This window comes from Rhynchophorus ferrugineus, unplaced genomic scaffold (genome assembly GCF_030347505.1).
Source record: "Rhynchophorus ferrugineus isolate W39M unplaced genomic scaffold, kcgeb_rfMv2 rfM9, whole genome shotgun sequence".
Classification (NCBI taxonomy): Eukaryota; Metazoa; Arthropoda; class Insecta; order Coleoptera; family Curculionidae; genus Rhynchophorus; species Rhynchophorus ferrugineus.
The window spans coordinates 42,482,265-42,502,579 of NW_027472588.1; the positions used below are offsets into that span (position 1 = coordinate 42,482,265).

Below are 20,315 nucleotides of genomic sequence, written 5' to 3' on the forward strand. Positions count from 1 at the left end.
AGAAGAACATGTCTCTCGGTAAAATTGAATAATCATGAACTTCCGCAAGCAGACAACTTTAAATATCTGGGAATGCATTTCGATCGACGTTTGACATGGAAAAACATATAGCCACAGAAGGCAAACAGCTTGGTGTTAAACTAAACCAAATGTATCGGCTGATAGGGCGTAAATCCAAATTATCATTAGATAACAAGGTTTTGCTGTATAAGTCAATACTTAGGCCTATTTGAGAGGTTCTAGAATAAAGTATTGTGAGTTATCGTCGATGCCCCATATTACGTGTCCAACAAACTGATTCAGCGCGATATCCCCATAGAACCCATAACGAGTGCGATGCGGAGTGTTAGTGCGAAGTACTCTGAAAGAATGTGTATCCCAGTGCACTCGCCAAACAGTTAAATGTGCGCGATGACAGTGAAGTGCGTATACTCAAACGCAAACTACCAAACGAACAAATTAATAGACACACAGGGTGATATTCAATAATCTCTAGAACAAGCTAGAATAGTTTTTAGACTAAGTTAGGATAGACGTTAAAATAAGTTAGAATAGTATCTAGAATGAGATTTAGATAAGTTGAACGGAATATCACTTACTTGAAGTGATTTTCTACATGTCGGGATGGTTATATTATATAACTGAAATCATATAATAATACTTATTGCCCAGGGGCAGATTGCTGATGTTCTAGGAGATTAATTTAAAAAAAACATGAAATTGGTTACAAATGTACCCGATTGGATTTAAAACACGGTAAAACCCTGTGTCAATATTAATTTATGGACCTAATATATGTCCATCGCTACAAAACTCATTTGCAACTCTAGTCTCGAAATATTTCGGATAGCTGAAAAAAGAGTTTTCTATAAAATAACACGTTGATTAGGTTATAATATTAACGAAATACAGTGGGTAAGTAATAAAATGAAAACGGGCAGTCATAAAACTAAGCAATAATAAACCGAAGCTACTAATATAAACATCATAAATGAATATATGAAAATATTTTGAACACAGTGCAGATGTCATCGAGAACGTTGATTAGCCGAATAAGATAATAAATAAAATCACTACATAGTATAAAACAAAGTCGCCTTTTCTGTCCCTATATCCCTATGTGCGCTTAAATATTTAAAACTACGCAACGGATTTTGATGCGGTTTTTTTCAATAGATAGAGTGATTCAAGAGGAAGGTTTATATGTATAATACATGCATAATATACTAAGGCAACATTGCTAATTTTAGAGGTTTCTAACGTGATGTCGTAAATTAACCTATTTTTTTAGGCTTATTTAGCAATTAGCAAAAACGCTGCCTTACCCTACGAGTTAGATAGATCAAATTAATGCACTACAGTATTGTGCACCATAAAAAGGTCTATAAAAAAGTCTGCGATGGTATATGTTTATCTTTTAGGGATAACCCACATTAACCATTTTTATTGTTTACTTTTTACGTGAGAAAATGGCTTATTTACGAAGCTATTTTAAGCAATACGTCATTAATCCTTATCGAATTAAGTACCTTAAATACAGTGTGCAATTAATATAGATCAATATGGTTCCTTACAGCATGTAAATTAAACAAATATTTTCGGAGATATTACAAATTTAAAATTTGCGTTTAAAAATGTGTAATGTAATAAAAATTGTATGAATTTAGATATTCCAAAGATAGCAGGAAATCTTCATAGTAAGTATAGGGGAAGAGGAATTGTTTTACTCCAAATTGAATGCGTGCAGGCCAAGGGCAGTAATGAATGAACCAAAAATACTGGATCGATTTTAATCATGTTTTCATTGAGTGACATAGGCATATATATTTTATGCCCGTGCAAAGTCGGAGCGGGCCGCTATGTTTTTATATACAACGTTCATATTTTTCTGTAGTGTATTTAATTTAGTATAAGCATTGCACCCGTGCGAAGCCGGGGCGGGTCGCTAGTAATCGATAAAACACAGAAAATCAAATCCCTTACTATTTTTTTTAAAGATATCCATTATATATCCACGACTCATAATGTCAAATAGCGATGTTCTACATCTTCGAATCGGTTGTTTCTATAATTTATCAGTTAGAAAATAAATATTATTACTCCCGTCTACCGTTTATATCTAGCACGTCATTGTACAAGAATATATGTGCTCCAGTTTATGCTTGTAAATGTGTAGAATTAAAAATATATTTTAGGTTAGTGTCAGTATAACTATAAATAAAAATAAATTAAATGCTATTTAAGTTGCGTACAATTTTATGGTTAGTCTTGCCTATACTTTTCATACTTTCATTTTAGCTAAGCAGAATAAATTGGATTGATTTTTATAAATAGTTATGTAAAATAGTGCCACCATAAAAGTGTTTGTTTCTGTTTTAGTTTTTTTTTCATTACAGTTTATTATATGATCATGTAAATAGAGGATAAATAAAGGTTTATATAGAGTGTTTATGTAAAATGGTTATGTAACATTGCGAAGAAAGAGTACATATCCAGCGAACTACAATGGCCTTTTTGGATTGGACCCTAGTGAGCTATCTGTTTTGTAAGGGCAATAATTTGGTTGTTCATAGTTTATTTGTTCTTCTACTTTAAGTCCCCGGTCAAACACATAGATGGCGCTACTAGAATCAAATCGATATATTTTTTAGTTAGCCCTAACCCTCATAAAATGCGTGTATAAATTTGACAGCTGTCGGATCATTAGTTTGTGAATTATAGCATTTTGAGTGAAGCAACTTTTGTTATTGTGAAAAAATTGATAAAAAGGAGTTTAGCGTGTTGATAAAATATTGCTTTTGAAAGGAAAAAATACAGTTGAAGCAAAAAACTTGCCTTGATGCCGTGTTTCCAGACATTGCCCCTGGAAAATTAACCATCAAGGGTTGGTATGCTAAGTTTAGACGTGATGAAATGAGCACCGAAAACGGTGAACACAGTAGACATACAAAAGAGGTTGTTACCGACGAAAACATTTAAAAAATCCACAAAATGATTTTGAATGGCCGTAAATTGAAATTGAATGAAATAGCAGACACTCTAAAGATATGAACTGAACGTCTACATCATATCATTTACGAATATTTGGATATGAGAAAGCTCTGTGCAAAGTGGGTGCAGCGCGAGATCACTTTTGATGAAAAACAAAGACGAGTTGATGATTCGGAGCAGTGTTTCAAGATGCTCAAGCGTAATAAACCGGAGTTTTTGCGTCGATATGCAACAGTGGATGAAACATGGTTCCATCATTTCGAGTGCACACGATGACTCGCTCCAAAGCGTGCGAAAACGTAACAGTCGGTAGGTACTCAAAAATCCATGAATTGGGCTTCGAATTGCTTCCTCATCCACCGCATTCTCCAGATCTGACCCACACCGACTATTTCTGGTTCTCAGATCTCAAAAGAATGCTCAGAAGAACGCTGGGAAGAAATTTTCGTCGAATCAAAAGGCGATCGACGAAACTGAGGCCTACTTTGAAACAAAGGACAAATCGTGCTACAAAAATGGTATCGAAAAGTTGGAGGGTCGCTATAATCAGTGTATCACCCTTGAAGGGAATTATGTTGAATAAAAAAAAACTAATTTTGTCAAAAAAACGTGTTTTACTATGGTAGGCCGGGTCCTTTTCAATTGACCTGTTATAAATTTTATTTTGACAAACATCTTTAAAATAATGTAAATTTAAAACCTTTTAATTGTACATTTTTTAACGATCTCTCAGATGGAACGTTAAAAATAATATGGACCATATACTTTTGGATAAAACAGGTAAACTGAATTTTAACAGAGAACTGGATGTTCGAAGACGCGACGCGACATTTCTTCAACGTCTCGTACGTATGCGTAGACGTACGACTAAGCCACGTTGCGGACGATACCATTATAATTATGGCAGAATTTGGAATAGATGTGTGGAGGTGGCGATTGACTGGAAGCAGCTGAATTACCTACTTTCTTGTCGTGCGACTGATAGTCGTCTCGGGAGTTCGGTTCCCCATCCCGACTCGGCCATATGGAAATTATTTTACTTCGCGTTATTTCACAATTATTTTTAGATGTTATTTTTGACGGCGAAAACGATTATTCGACTAATTAGTTCGGAATAGATTAAAGGAGGACGTTCGTGGATGCATTTTCTCGAACTTCTACAACTTCTCAATAAATACAACAATTTTTTTCGATTATGTTCTTAAAATATCGGATCTGGTTAAGGAAACAATAACTCAATCAAGCCAGCGGGTAACCGCGTTGTCTAAGAGTTTAGCTCGCCAATAATAACACACTGGGATGGAATATTGCTGGGGCTAAAGACCGTTTAAAAATGTAACAATTTAAAACGTAAAAAATAACAGGCTATATATAGTCTATTCAAAGTTTATTTGTATATGCGTCATCAAGATTTTTAATGCACTGCCCGAGCCGTGCGGCGTTGCCAATTGTCCTCTCCTAACTATTATATTAAATACCAGTAGGGCAGGAAGTTTCGTAGATGGGGGTAATTGTGGTAACATTTTGTGAATATACTGTACATTTTGCTTTGTGTTCTTAATGGGAAAGAGTGCGCATGTATAATTGCAAAAGCAAAATTTTGGTAATTAAATTATAACTTAACTAACGACCCGCCCCGGCTTCGCACGGGTGCAATGCTGATACTAAATTAAATACACCACAGAAAAAATATGAACGTTGTATATAAAACATAGCGGCCCGCTCCGACTTTGCACGGGCATAAAATATATATGCCTATGTCACTCAATGAAAACATGATTAAAATCGATCCAGTATTTTTGGTTCATTCATTACTGCCCTTGGCCTGCACGCATTAAATTTGGAGTAAAACAATTCCTCTTCCCCTATACTTACTATGAAGATTTCCTGCTATCTTTGGAATATCTAAATTCATACAATTTTTATTACATTACACATTTTTAAACGCAAATTTTAAATTTGTAATATCTCCGAAAATATTTGTTTAATTTACATGCTGTAAGGAACCATATTGATCTATATTAATTGCACACTGTATTTAAGGTACTTAATTCGATAAGGATTAATGCCGTATTGCTTAAAATAGCTTCGTAAATAAGCCATTTTCTCACGTAAAAAGTAAACAATAAAAATGGTTAATGTGGGTTATCCCTAAAAGATAAACATATACCATCGCGGACTTTTTTGTAGACCTTTTTATGGTGCACAATACTGTAGTGCATTAATTTGATCTAACTCGTAGGGTTAGACAGCGTTTTTGCTAATTGCCAAACAAGCCTAAAAATATAGGTTAATTTACGACATCACGTTAGAAAAGTCTAAAATTAGCAATGTTGCCTTAGTATATTATGCATGTATTATACATATAAACCTTCCTCTTGAATCACTCTATCTATTGAAAAAAACCGCATCAAAATCCGTTGCGTAGTTTTAAAGATTTAAGCGCACATAGGGATATAGGGACAGAAAAGGCGACTTTGTTTTATACTATGTAGTGATTTGTCGTTCTTTTTAATATATTTTAGTTCAATTTATTAATTTATGTTCTTTTTGCTGTTGGTTACACAAAACCTATTTCATTACCGTGAAATATGGTAAATAATCTAAGTAAAATCGAAGCGCCCTAAAAGTTTATATGTTAGAAAGCGGAAAAATGGAGAAAACGAGACTCAAACCTTTAATACAAATCTTACTACTATGTAAAACTATATTTTATTTTATATTGCGATATTTTTGTATTTGCAAAATCTAATAAAAAAAAAATTTAGTATGTTGGTGAATTAGGTTAACGGATTAAAGATGAACGGCAAAAATTCAATATGCAGCTGGCGGCAAATAAATCTCCAACTATACCAACTCTTATATGTATATATAAATAAACGTGCTGTATACGTTTTTACCTATATGTAAATACTAATTTAACATATCGGCAACGTAGCAATCGGTCTGACGTCATTATACCCGCTAATGACAGATCTTATATGGTGCTATTCTCCGCTAGTTATTGCCTGCCGCCATTTCTAAAATCGTTTTAGAATCAGACAATATTTTCCTTCTCATTTTATTCTGGTTAAAAAGTAGTCCGAACACGTAAACGAATGAGCTTGTCAAAGTCGTCCAGTTGTCAGACGTATGCAAAATTCCTGAAACTTGAAATTGTGGCTCTATAATTAACTGTAGCTTTTAGATGTACTATAATGTTATAATAAATTATATTTTATAAAATTTTTGTTCAACTATTTCATTTAGATGAGAATTTTGTCAAAGCCAGACTGAAGTAAAACTCAGAGTTGATGCGGCAACATTGCGACGTTTTGACGTCACAAATTTCGATGACGAATACACAAATAAACTTTGAATGGACTATATATTAGATGTACTATACTATTACAGTAAATCATATTTGATAACATTTCGATTCATTATTTTATTTAGATTATAATTTAATAATATGTCAAACTCAAAATTAACTAAAACTCAAAAATAATGCGACAAAATTATAACCTTTTGATGCCATAGATTTAGATGACGTGAGTTCACTATTTCATTGAAAGGGCTATATAACATATTAGTTTACCTTTTAGACCAAAATAAACTGTAAATACAAAATGTTAATTGCGATTTTATTAAAAAAAAATATTTATCAGTTAAACACATTTATTATATAATATATTACAATCACTAAAAATTTTATTCCAGTGAAAATATTTATCATCTTCCGCTACCTAAACACATAAAAGAAAACCAACAAGACAGCGACAGATCAAATGGAGAAAAAAAACAATCAAAACCGAATATATTTCGTCAAACCAACCTAGTCGTAAATTTCACCGTTCGTACTCGAAACCAATAGCTTCAAACAAACATAAACAATAATAATATCTGCGGTCTTGCATAAATCATTTCATCTAACAAAGTCATTTCGCAATTGTTAAAATATCTATCATAAACTGGTCGGTTATTTTTAAATAAGCCTCGTATTGATTACGAAAAAAAACGTCTAAAGTTTGCCCCGTAAAAATAACCCAAAAGTAAAATGATAATTTATCACTTTTTCCGTTTATAATTTGGCGCGTTGTTAAAGGAACGAAATGAATTAGTTTGTAATTAAATAATATGTAAAAGTTTAGGTTAAAGTAATTTTGGGTTTTCCGAATAGGTTTTTTAAGGTCATGTTAACTCTGGTGACGCTTACTCAATGATGCCGTCCTATAACGCGCCTGAAACATAGCGTAAGAGCTTCTATATAGTCTATCGAATGTATTACCTATTGTAGATCGTAAGTTAGTTTTAAAATTTGATCTAGTTTTTCCTTTTTATTTTATGCTAGCTAAAAAGAGATGCAAAAGATTAGAAATGCACTCTGATGCGTCCGAACATGTAACCTATAAAATTCGCCTGCTTGTCAAATGTGGTTTTGGCGTTCAGCCTCTTGATAAGTTTGAAATCGCTGCGTAATCAGTATTTTCCTTCTGCTTTTGCGACGTTGCTATTTACTAGCCTAACTAAGAGGTAGAATCCAATGTTGTTGTTTTGGATTTGGTTCTCTTTTTTGTAAGGTTAAGAATATTGTTCCCGTACTGTTCATATTATGAATATAAGTGGTAAGCAGAAATGTATACTATTATACTATTATATATTACATTATTATAACGCTTTTAATTTGAAGATACGTATGCGGATATTTCATCAGGTGCGTATGTATTTAATTTTCATTTTAATCTTATAAATTTGATCCAAATTCATTATATTTTAGGCATAGTTGGCCCTGTGAAAGTAAAAGTACAGATAAGTTGGACTAGATGTTTCCTAGATACATTATCAAAATCGCAGCTTGTTGATTATATAGAGTTATTCCACAACATTAAAATTGAATGAGAGGCATTGAAGTTTGGCTTGATTGAAGATTTTTAAGGTTGGCGTATCCGACCTTAGCAACAGTATTACTACTTTACAAATTTGAGCATAAAGAATCAGGAATTCATAAGAATGTATCAAACGGTGAGAGGCGAGAGTTATTAAAATCAGATAAAAATATGATTGCAGCCAAACTAGCTGCTAAAATTCCAATGGATATTATATAGTGTAAAACCTGAGCTAAATATAAGCAGTGGCGATTTAAAAAGACTAATTGACTATAAAAAGACTAATTATTGACTATGAAAGACTAATGCATATGGATTTGAATTGCAGTTATTGCTTTTTGTTGAATGATATATGAGGGTATCCATGCTGTTTTTGCATATCGAAGGGATTCGATATATTACTGATCAATTTTAAATATAAATGGATGTTTGTGTTTTTATATTTTGATAAACTAATCATATTTGTGACCTTACATGTTATTCTATTTTCTCTTTTTCCTTTTAAATTAAATATGCTAATGAATGGTTAGATAACTTAGACATAAGCTTAAAATAATAGACTGTAAACTTAATTAATTTTGAACTTCAGTTGCAAGTGAGATTTTAGATGAAATTGTAAGTTCTAGAATATAAGTAATATTCTTCAAGTATACGAATAATTTACAAAAACTATAAATTTGATTTGTTATTGTAGTGTTTATATATTAATAAACAATTACGTATTGTTTTATTTTCTCTTTTTTACTTACAAAATTAATTTAAAATGAGAGAACTTTATAAAAGGTTCTTCATATTGCATTTTTTATATGATAGGGGACGTAAAATATACTAAAACATGTTAACTTGCCTCTTCAACAGATATTCAAACTACTGGTCGCGTGATGGGATTGTCCAGAACTAGATCCTTGTTTTTCTTGTGTTTAAAATTTAAAAAAAGTGAATATACTTAACATCTTAAGTAACCAGATACGCTTATCTCACACGAGTCAAAACCGACCTCCCCCTCTCGAACTACTTAGCACCCTATTAAGTAAAAATAGCCCGCGGGGAAGAAATCACACGTGCCGCGTGGTGTTAAACAGACGTCGGACCACTCACAAGCCCCGGATGACGACGAAATCGCTCTTCGGGAGCTTGATGTATTATCTAGTCGGCTGAAACTAAACGCGTTATGATTTATTCGTCCTTTCAAGGCCCACTTATATTTTAATTTACCGATCTGGATATGTATTGTTATCGGTTTGGTTTTTGTTTACTCTTTTTTTAATTCACTCTAGGGTGTTCAATTTTTTTAAGCTTAGTTTTTTATATTGAAGATATATATTTTCGATCGATATATTTCTTTTCTTTACAACTCGTATATATAGAGTCAGTAACGTAAATCAAATAATGAAACAAAAATAAAGTTATCAAGCATCATTTATTTTAATATTATTGTACTTCCAATGAACATATTATCGAAGGACTTAAACTCCAAGTTAATTAAAGCCAACGTAGTTTATAATGTATGGTTATTTTGTTATATTTGCACTGAATAATTATATATCCAAGTAATGTATTTTACTTTCATTAGACTCAGTTTCATTTCCACCTCTCATTTCCTTGTCAAGCAATTGATTACGCAGCGATAGAGTGGTAGATTGGTAATTAATCAATGAACTTTGCTTTTAGTACAGTTCTTTGTTTTTGAGTCCACTCTACTTTTTGTCCAACACGATGTTTCCACTTTAATCTATCATCGAGATGGATGCCGAGATATTTCACTGATTCTGCTTGAGGAATAGGATATCTCTCAAATGGTAAAATAGATTTCTGGATCAATTTCCCGCAATTAAGCTATAATTTCCTATCTCTAGCCCACTTGTGGATCTTGTTGACTGCCACTGGTGCTTTTTCTATAGTCGTTAGACAAGCATATGTCTTTTGTTATAATCCTTGGACAATAAATGATAGTTTGAAATGACAAACCGTGCGAATTGCTCTTCGTTTGTCCGCAGGCCGAGTGTGAATGACAAAAAAGAAACAACAGTCAATTAATTCTAGTTGTGTTATAACTATAAAAAAAAACAACGTATATTCTCATTGAATTAAACCATGTGGTCTGCGTTCGAAATTCGTATATCGATATATTAACCTCGAAAATAGAGCGGATGTAGCCAAAACGAATCAATTATTCGGTTATAAGGAAACTGTCGCTGCTATTAATGTTCATCAGACGGAGACAATAATAGGGAACCGTTTCTGCTCGAATGGCTGGGCCAAACGTTTCGTCAGGATGCGCGATCGAAATTTAAAGGGCAAATGAACTGAAAATCCTAAATTTGTTCGTAGATTATTTGATTCGTTAAAAAATCGTGTATAGGGTATAGTAATAATTTTGGAATAAAATACTCGGATAGATTTATTTTTCTGGTTTGCGCAAAATTAACTATAGGCCTATTAATTAGTAGTAATCAGAAGGAGCAAGGTCTGGAGAATATAGCTGGTGAGACAGCACTTCCTATGTTAATACTTCCAAGCATATTTTCACTGGTTTTGCAACATGTAGTTGGAGAATAATTTTGTTGTGTATTTGCCTGTATATCATCGAGTAATGCGTTCTAACAGTCGTTCTCAATTTTTTTTTGGCTTTCCAGAATACTCTGTGCTTGTCAAAATCACCACTATCAAAACCTCGAAACCAGTATTCATATGTTGAACTCGATGGAGCTTGTTTGACATAAGCTTCACTCGGCATTCGATGACCTTCAGCCTGATTTCTATCCAAACTGAGTTAAAAAAACATTTTTAACGCACTGAATAAAATTTTTGATGACATTTTGACGAAATGACACTGAAAATTGTAGCCTGTCACTGAGGCTTCAAAATTAAGCTGGTTATAAATAGAGATGCAGAAAATATATCGATATATCGATATTTTCAATAATCTCTTTAAGAGATTTAGAAAAAAAATATATTTTTAGGCTAATATTTCACTATTTTTATTTTCTCTTAAAAATATTGGTACATTTTTTTATCGATATGTCAATATATCGATATTTTCTGAAAAAAACATCGATATCTTTGGACTATATATCGATATTTTTTAGCCGATATTTTTCGATATTTTTTCAGAGTAAATTAAATATAAATTTCAATAAACCTCTTAAATTGGTACTTAATTTTAAATATTTATAAAAAATATCATTACTCTTTTAGAGATTTAGAAAAAAATATATCTTTAGGCTAATATTTCAGTATTTTTATTTTTTCTTAAAAATATCGATATATTTTTTTGTAAAATATCAAGATTTTTTTGTACTTATTGCAAAAAATTATCGATATTTTTTTCCTATGATATATCGATATTTTTTAAATTTCATTATATTTAATTACGTTATCGTCAAGCCGATAAAATAACTATTTCAGCTAATAGTCGTTCTCAACTTTGTTTGGTTTTCCAGAAGTCCAGCAAGAGAAAAAGTGTTGCAGTCGATGGAGCTCGTTTGACACAAGCTTCACACATCATTCGATGACCTACGGTCACCTTTCCATTCAAACTGAGTTAAAAATTTAAAAAAATCTTTGAAAAAAAATATCGATATATGTTTGGCCGATATATCGATATTTTTTCAGCCGTTTTCTTTTTCAGAGTAACTTAAAAAGAATTTTTAATAAATCTCTTAAATTGGTACTTTTAATTTCAAAGATTTATTAAAAATATCACTATTCTTTAAGAGATTTAGAAAAAATATATAATTTTAGGCTAATATTTCAGTATTTTTATTTTTTCTTAAAAATTTATTTTATTTATTTTTATTTCTTAAAAATATTTTTTATACTTATTGCAAAAAAAATATTGATATTTTTTCCTCCGACATATCGATATATTTTTAAGAATATCAAAAACGATATATCGATATTCTTTTAAATATCGGTAAATCGAAATATCGATATTTTTTTGGTGCCCAACACCCCTAGTTACAAATGTACCTAACATATCATAAACTCCGATGAGTTATTTAATTACGTTATCGTTAAACCGATAAATTAACTATCCCAGTAGCAGATTGTTAAATTATCCTTTGGTTAATTTGTCACTATCCGAGATATAAACAACTTAATATATTCCTTCAGACTGGAACTTGCAATATATCACTCTCCGTTATATTTATTACTTAGTCTATTAGCATTAAACGGATTCTTCCATCTGTTAATTTATTGTAATTTGATTTATTTCTAACAGTGGTCAGACAAATGGTCCCGTTTTGATCTAATAATTAACAATGTATCTTATTGAAGTCGGAACGTAGAGAAAACGCATTTAAAAACTGATAACTCTTTAATTATTACTAATTATTTAATGTTTAAATATAAAAATGAAAATGCAATAAGCTCGAAGGAGAAAGAAGGCGAGAGAGGCAGTGTGTTATTATGATTTCGAATGTATACACTCACCTTGGTCAGCTTTGAAAGCTGAACATGTTCCCTAAACATTATTAGATATATTACGATGGTTATATTAACTGAAGAACCGAAGAACACCCGCAAGAAAAAAACATCTAGTGCTGAACAGACCAAGCTGGTAGGTGTGTTCTAACCATGCCAATCTTTATGTTCGGTTTGGTTGTCATCACCAGCCGTATTGACCATACTTAAATTCGATCGATTTTTTGTGATAGCCTCCGAAAATGGGGAATACACAAATTGTAATCGTATATTTGTCTAGTTAAAGTAAGATAACACACATCTTAAACATTTTTACGTTCTTTGTGAATATAATAACGTTGATATTTAAATTGTCTTACCGAAAATTTTGTAATCTTAAAATTACTTAACAAATAAAATATGTGTATTTTGTGATTAACGTTGCTATGCTCGTTATTGTACTTCATTGCTCGGTAAAATACCTAACATATATCGTACGCGTGCATATACATAATCCAATTCAAGATAAGATAAATAACAAATATTTTAACTCTAAAAAAAACTATAAAAAAGAAAATGTTCCTTCGGATATTCGACCTGTTCCATATCAGCTGGATATATTGTATTAGTTGGGATTGAATTATCTCATTCCCGATCTTGAATTGTTAAAGAACGAGCTTGAAAAGGAGACTCAGCGTTATACTAATGGGATCCTCTTCAGACTGACGTCAGTTTCTTTTACAAGACAAGATATCAACTGAACGTGTATATCATATCATTCACAAATACGAGAATGCTCTGTGCAAAGTGTGTGCCGCGGGATCTCACTTTTGACCATAAACAACGACGAGTTGATGATTCGGAGCAGTGTTTGAAGATGATCAAGCGTAACAAACCCGAGTTTTTGCGCCGATATGTGACAATGAATGAAACATGGCCCCATCATTTCACTCCGAAGTCCAATCGACATTCAATCGAGTGCAACAGTCGGCTGACAAGTTTATGGTGTCTGTATTCTGGGATGCGCATGGAATAATTTTCATTGACTACCTTGAAAAAGGAAGGACCATCAACAGTGACTATTACATAGCGTTATTGGACCGTTTGAAGGACGAAATCGCCGAAGAACGGCCGCATTGGAGAAAAAGATAGTGCTGCTTCACCAAGACAATGCACCGTGTCACAAGTCAGTAAAAAAATGGTATCGAAAAGTTGGTGGGCACTATAATCAGTGTGTCACCCTTGAAGGAGCTATGTTGAACAAAAAAAACTAATTTTGCCAAAAAAATGTGTTTTACTATGATAGGCCCGGGGACTGTTCAATTGACCTGTTATTTTAATCGAAATGTTGTATTTTGATGGCGAGTTTTATAATTACCTTTCTTGGTAGTTTTTGCAGCAATTGTCCTGTTATTAATTCATAGTCTGGCGATTTTCTTGGGTTAATATCAACTTTGATAACTTTGGTTTCGTGAAATAAAATAGGTTTTGAAGTAAAATAATGTTTTTCTTGTTTTAAACCCTTCACATTTCATAAGTTATATACTAATCTAATAGAGAATAATTGAAAATAAAAATAATTCATTTAGAAATGTTGATTTCTAATTATAAAAATGTTTCAGGTGAATGCAAATAGAATCTTCACGATTGGTGGCAAATGAGGTAGAAATAAAAGGTGACCGATCCGATATCGAGTTCCAAATTTCGACGGGGGAACACGAATGTGACGAGAGACTGTGGAGAAGGCGGCGACGTTATCGTTCTCTTGGCAACTCTTCCAGACAACCGAAAATAGCAACACATTACAGTCGCAATACCAAACAGTCTGCCACCGCAGCGGCTAGAATTGGTCGCTCGAAGAACGTCGTTGTATAAGCGCACACACACACGTTAAAAATCATCCACGTTATTTCGTCGGTTTACCCTTATCGGGATCGTCGATTTGCGCATGCTCTGACGCCCATCGTGTTTATTTCTCTTCTGTCTCTGTATCAGAGATGATAGTTAACGTCGTTTTTGATTACAATTTTATTATTTTTTGATTAAACTTATTCCATTTTATAAAAAACTGACTATTAAGATGTCTAGATAAAATGCGTAATTATATTCACAGAGAAAATAGAGATTTTACTTTACAGGCAATTTTGGAGAAATGTTTCGCGACGTCCAATATCTAGATGTCACTACTTTGAACTTGTTACTTGTCTTGATCGCCACGCTAAGAGCCGCGTAAGCATTTGATCGGTTCATTTCGCTTCTATGGTGCGTGTGGTTTTATTTTGGACGTCACTTTCTCAGGGCAGAAACAAAGAACCGGGTTTTCAGAATTCTTTACGTTTTAATGATCAAATTTGAATCAAAATCAGTTCGTTATAATACATATTTGTTTCAAGAGGTGTAACCAGGTCTACAGAAAGCAAAATAATGAGAAATTGTTTTCAAATCAAGACGTTGAAAATCAAAATTGTAGCGGGAGTTTTGCCCCATGTGTTATATAAACATGTATTGTTTTTTTTTTCACTCCTTTAACACCCAAAATATGTTCATATCATTGTTAAAAATGTAAAGGTAAATATGAGTACATTACCAGAATAGTTCTATCGCAAAGTCAATCAACATTTTAATAGTGCCTAATTCCATTGTATTTTAAAAATATGCATGTTAAAGTTGCATCAATTTTTTCAAAAGGTTTCATTTATCTAAAGAAATATTTTTTGAGCATTGTGTCATTTTTTAACGATATAATATGAGATGGAAAATATTGTCTGATTCTAAAATGAATTTACAAATCGCGGTAAGCAATACATAAAACATCTTGACGACGTATGTACAAAAAAACTTTGAATAGACTATATGTATCAAATTATATCATTTAAACTAGGGAAACCTGTTGCAATTACCGGAAGGTAATTACCAAAACCAATATCAAAACACCTCAACTACTTCTATCTTGTTTTTTCATTCCAGGTTCTGATTTATTCTTTTCTCGCCTCCACATCGATTTTTGAAATATGGCCCAACGATGAACCATCCTTAGAAACCTTGAACTGTCAATTATCAATAGAGCCAAACGAAAATCTTTTGTAAATTTTTACATACCTGAGTATTTATAACATGAGTAAAAGACGCCAGATATTTTTTGTCTCATTGTCTGAATAAACAGCAAGGTAATTCCCCAGTTTTTAATAACATGGCCATAGATATTTTTAATTACAACATATATTATACAAATATTTAGTGCGGAAAATATTATAATAAACATTTTCGTAATTATACTGTATTTGAAATGGTATTATATGTTATCTCCAAGGTGACATAAGAGACAAAAAAATGCATTTAAAGCAATATTTCGTAGGTTTAGTAGAATTGTTATTATTCGGATAATATTTAAATATTATTATCCTTATTTTTCACACAGAAATAAAGAAGTTGCATTTTATGTTGCGTAACATACAGTAAAATTCGCTGAAGATTTGACAATTAAATAGTTTTTTTACAATCACATTTACTATACTTATAACATTAGAAATGTGTAGTTTCCTATTGAACATACTCTATATCTGTTAAATAACGAAAAGTTATGTAAACCATAGCTCCTACAAGTCACTAGGAATTTATAAAAAATTCCTCTTCCAAGGTTTATTGATTGTTTTCTATTATTTGTTTTTCTACTATAGGAATATTGTATATTACTACTATTAGTTCTACAGTCAGTCTACTGTACATCAATTGATGATATTTCTTTTTTTATTAAACAAATTACTATTATATTGAAAATTTTGTGTTTACACATCGTATTTCTTTATCATCATTGATGGCAGATTATCCGTTTCCATGAATGTACAATCTTTTGACAGTTAATGAACTTTTTGGTTGATAATTCTCTGTTTTCTTAAACATATTTTATGTTAACTAACTTTACGAAACTGTACATGTTTATAAGCACATATTATTGTTTTCTGCGATATATACTGACATATGCGACGACCTTAACATCAATTTCCTTTTCTAGCTGCAAGTTGCAACGGTATATCCATTGTTTCTGCTGTGTAGCGCAAGCCAAACTTGGCCGATAGATTAATAAACAATTAAAACCCCTCATTTGCTTAATCTTTTTATCCTGGATCAAATCCGACTTGCCACGCGGCATATATTTTAAATATATTAACCCATTTTTACGGATGTGTGAGTGTGGAGTTTTCATCATAATTTAGTTGCAATAGACCTTATTGACTAACAGACAAAATATTGTTGTTATTGCGTTGTTAATTTTATGATGTTACCAAATTATTTTTGCCAATTATGATGATGGCCATTACATTTATGGTCTAATTTACGTTTATCTGCTGTACACAAAAATCATCGATTATCTCTGATTTCTACGTTACAGGTCAATTGAAAAGTCCCCTGCCTGACACATAGATTGCGCTACTAGAATTAAATTGATATGTTTTTCAGTTAGCCCTAACCCTCAAAAGATGCGTGTATAAATTTGACTGTCAGATCATTAGTTTGTGAATTATAGCATTTTGTTACTGTAAAAAAATGGATAAAAAGGAATTTCGCGTGTTGATAAAATATTGATTTTTGAAGGGAAAAAATACAGTTGAAGCAAAAACTTGGCTCGACATCGAGTATCCGGACACTGCCCCAGGAAAATCAACCATCAAGGATTGGTACGCTAAATTTAGACGTGGTGAAATGAGCACAGAAAACGGTGAATGAAGTGGATGCCCAAAAGAGGTTGATACCAACGAAAACATTAAAAAAGCCCACAAAATTATATTGAAGGACCGTAAATTGAAATTGAATGAAATAGCCGATATTCTAAAGATATCAACTGAACGTGTACATGATATCATTCACGAATATATGGGTATGAGAAAGCTCTATGCAAAGTGGGTTCCGCGCGAGCTCACTTTTGACTAAAAACGATGAGTTGATGATTCGGAGCAGTGTTGAAGATGATCAAACGTAATAAACTCGAGTTTTTGCGTCGATATTCGACAATGGATGAAACATGGTTGCATAATTTCACTCCAATCCATCATTTCAAGTCCACTCGACAGTCATCCCAGTGGATTGCACACGATGAACCCGCTCGAAACCTTGAGAAAACGCAACAGTCGGTTGGCAAGTTTATGGCGTCTATATTTTGGGATGCGCATGGAATAATTTTCATTGACTATCTCAAGAAAGGAAGGACCATCAACAGCGACTATTACATAGAGTTATTGGACCGTTGGAAGGACGAAATCACCGAAAAACGGCCGCATTTGAAAAAAAGAAAGTGCTGCTTCACCAAGCCAATGCACCGTGTCACAAGTCAGTAAAAACGATGGCACAAATCCATGAATTGCTTTCTGATCCATCGTATTCTCCAGATCTGGCGACTGGAGACGCTTCGACTATTCCCTGTTCTCAGATGTCAAAAGAAAGCTCGTTGAAACTCAGGCCTATTTTGACGCAAACGACAAATCGTACTACAAAAATTGGTATCGAAAAGTTGGAGGGTCGCTATAATCAGTGTATCACCCTTGAAGGGAATTATGTTGAATAAAAAAATAAGTTTGTCAAAAAATGTGTTTTACTACGGTAGGCCGGGGACTTGACCTGTTATCTGATTGAAAAAAAAGTAGAAATCGCATAAAATACATTAACTATTTCACGGATTTATTCTTCGAACTTAAAATTATATTTAAGATATATTAAAAATTAAATCATACTTCTAATATTTGTATTATTTGTCTTCTATTTTAAGTTAATCAAATATTATTATTTTATAAATCAACGTTGATTGAGTATTTAGTACGCGCTCGATAATACATTGTGTATATAACACGTCAGTTTAAAATTCGGATGATTTGGCAAATAATGTGGATTTTTATTATAGAAATTAGTGTAGGAAAGTGTAGAATAATCCCTTAGAGACTATACAAATTCGTGAGTATGAGTGATAAACTGCAATAAAAGTGTTTATTAAAACTCTCGATGGTGTAAAACTAACTGACTTCAAAAGTGGTTTGTGAAAATCACTTCGTTCTAATTTTTCGATTAAAAATCTCTGGGAGAATATTAGATTCATCAAAGAGAAACCGTTCACATGCGAGGAGGGTGACCAATCAAGATCACCTTCATGGCGGATCTATTCGGAATAAAATATATAAAATGTATGAAGTTAGTAGTTTTTTTGATAGTACAATTATTTCAGAGGACTGTTAAATCGGGGAAAATTCTCATTGAACCCAAGAATAACTGGTCAATTAAAAGTCCCCGGCCTACCATAGTGAAACACATTTTTTTGGAAAAATTATATTTTTTATTCAACATAATTCCCTTCAAGTGTGATACACTGATTATAGCGACCTTCCAACTTTTCGAAACGTTTTTTGTAGTACGATTTGTCCTTTGCTTCAGAATAGCCCTCAGTTTCGGCGATCACCTCTACATTCGACGGACATTTCTTCCCAGCGAGCATTCTTTTGAGATCTGAAAACAGGATATAGTGGCTGCGGACCAGATCTGGAGAATACGATGGATGAGGAAGCAATTCGAAGCCCAACTCATGGATTTTTGCCATCGTACTCACTGACTTGTGACACGGTGCATTATCTTGGTGAAGCAGAACTTTCTTTTCTTTCAAATGCGGCCATTTTTCGGCGATTTCGTCCTTCAAACGGTCCAATAACACTATGTAATAGTCGCTGTTGATGGTCCTTCCTTTTTTAAGGTGGTCAGTGAAAATTATTCCATGCGCATCCCAACGCCATAACTTGCCAGTGACATAGCCTAAGACACGAAATTCCTTTTAATCCATTATTTTCACAATAACAAAAGTTGCTTCACTCAAAACGTTATAATTTACAAATTAATGATCCGACAGCCGTCAAATACCCGCCGTTTATACACGCATCTTTTGAGGGTTAGGGCTAACTAAAAAATATATAGATTTAATTCTACTAGAACCATCTACGTGTCAGGCCAGAGAATTTTCAATTTTTATTTTCAAATGTTTGTGTGTTATGTAATTTACTTTTTTTAGAAACAGGCCTCAAGAAAAATACTTAAACTCTTTGGACTTATGGAAAGCAGCAAGAAGCAAAGTCTAAAATAACACCTTCGGACTGGATGAACTTCATCAGACCACAGAAGAAGAAAGTGACAGATTATGTAATCATGAACAAGTGTTTAATAGAATAGAAATTTAGTAATAGACCTAAACAGTGATTCTGATAGTGACAGTGGCAGCGACTGAATGAAACTTTCCTTATTTGGGCTTCTATCCCAATGCTGAAAACTACCAAGGAAGAATGATAACAGCGAAAACGCCTAAAGATGTAAATATAGTAAAACAGATTTACACTAAAAACTCTTTGTGGCTACATAATTAACCGTAGTTTAAGTCCTTCGATAATATATGCATTAGAAGTACTATTATGTTAAAATAAATTATATTCTTTTTACTTATTATTTTATTAGTTTCTCATTACACAACATGGACAAAATCGAAATTAATTTTTCATAAACTCATTATTCTTCGTTTTTTTTGGTTATAATAATAATTGTAATAATTAAATTTACCTGTAGAGAAAAAATAGAACAGTCCTTTAAATGGTTATCGGTAATTTTTTAATAACATCTGATTAGGAATTTTTTAATATTGCATAATATTAGCTATTCTAATTTCAATGACGCATAATAAAGTGATGAAGCCAGATTTCCGTGTTTATTTGTTTTAGTTTTACGATTTGCTAAGTGTTTTAACATATTATAAGAAAGGATGTTATAGTTATAACCGAATTTTAATATTATTTAACCGATTTTGTTGCTTTTTGTGATGTTTTCATAAAATTCAATGGTCCTCCTATTATCCTAATATTGGGTGAATCAAAATTTGCGTAAGATTTGAATTAAATATTTATTTATTAAAATAGTATTTTTGTTGCGTGAAATACTAAATGGATTTAAGATCCACTTCATGTTAGTTGTATTCGATATGAAATTTATGAAATTCAAAGAGCACACAAACAGCTTTTTCGATATAAACATAAT

At 32.4% G+C, this 20,315-nt stretch overlaps 1 protein-coding gene and 1 long non-coding RNA gene across 4 annotated transcripts in view; one reads left to right on the top strand and one right to left on the bottom strand.

The window, feature by feature from the left end:
* Positions 1-20,315, bottom strand: part of LOC143203046 (protein vein) — a 144,547-nt gene that overhangs the window by 97,722 nt on the left and 26,510 nt on the right. The gene's annotated exons all lie outside the window — the stretch shown is intronic.
* Positions 7,458-7,887, top strand: LOC143203048 (uncharacterized). Its single transcript, XR_013007274.1, has 3 exons — positions 7,458-7,595; positions 7,661-7,684; positions 7,748-7,887. It is a non-coding gene; the product is annotated as an uncharacterized LOC143203048 (long non-coding RNA).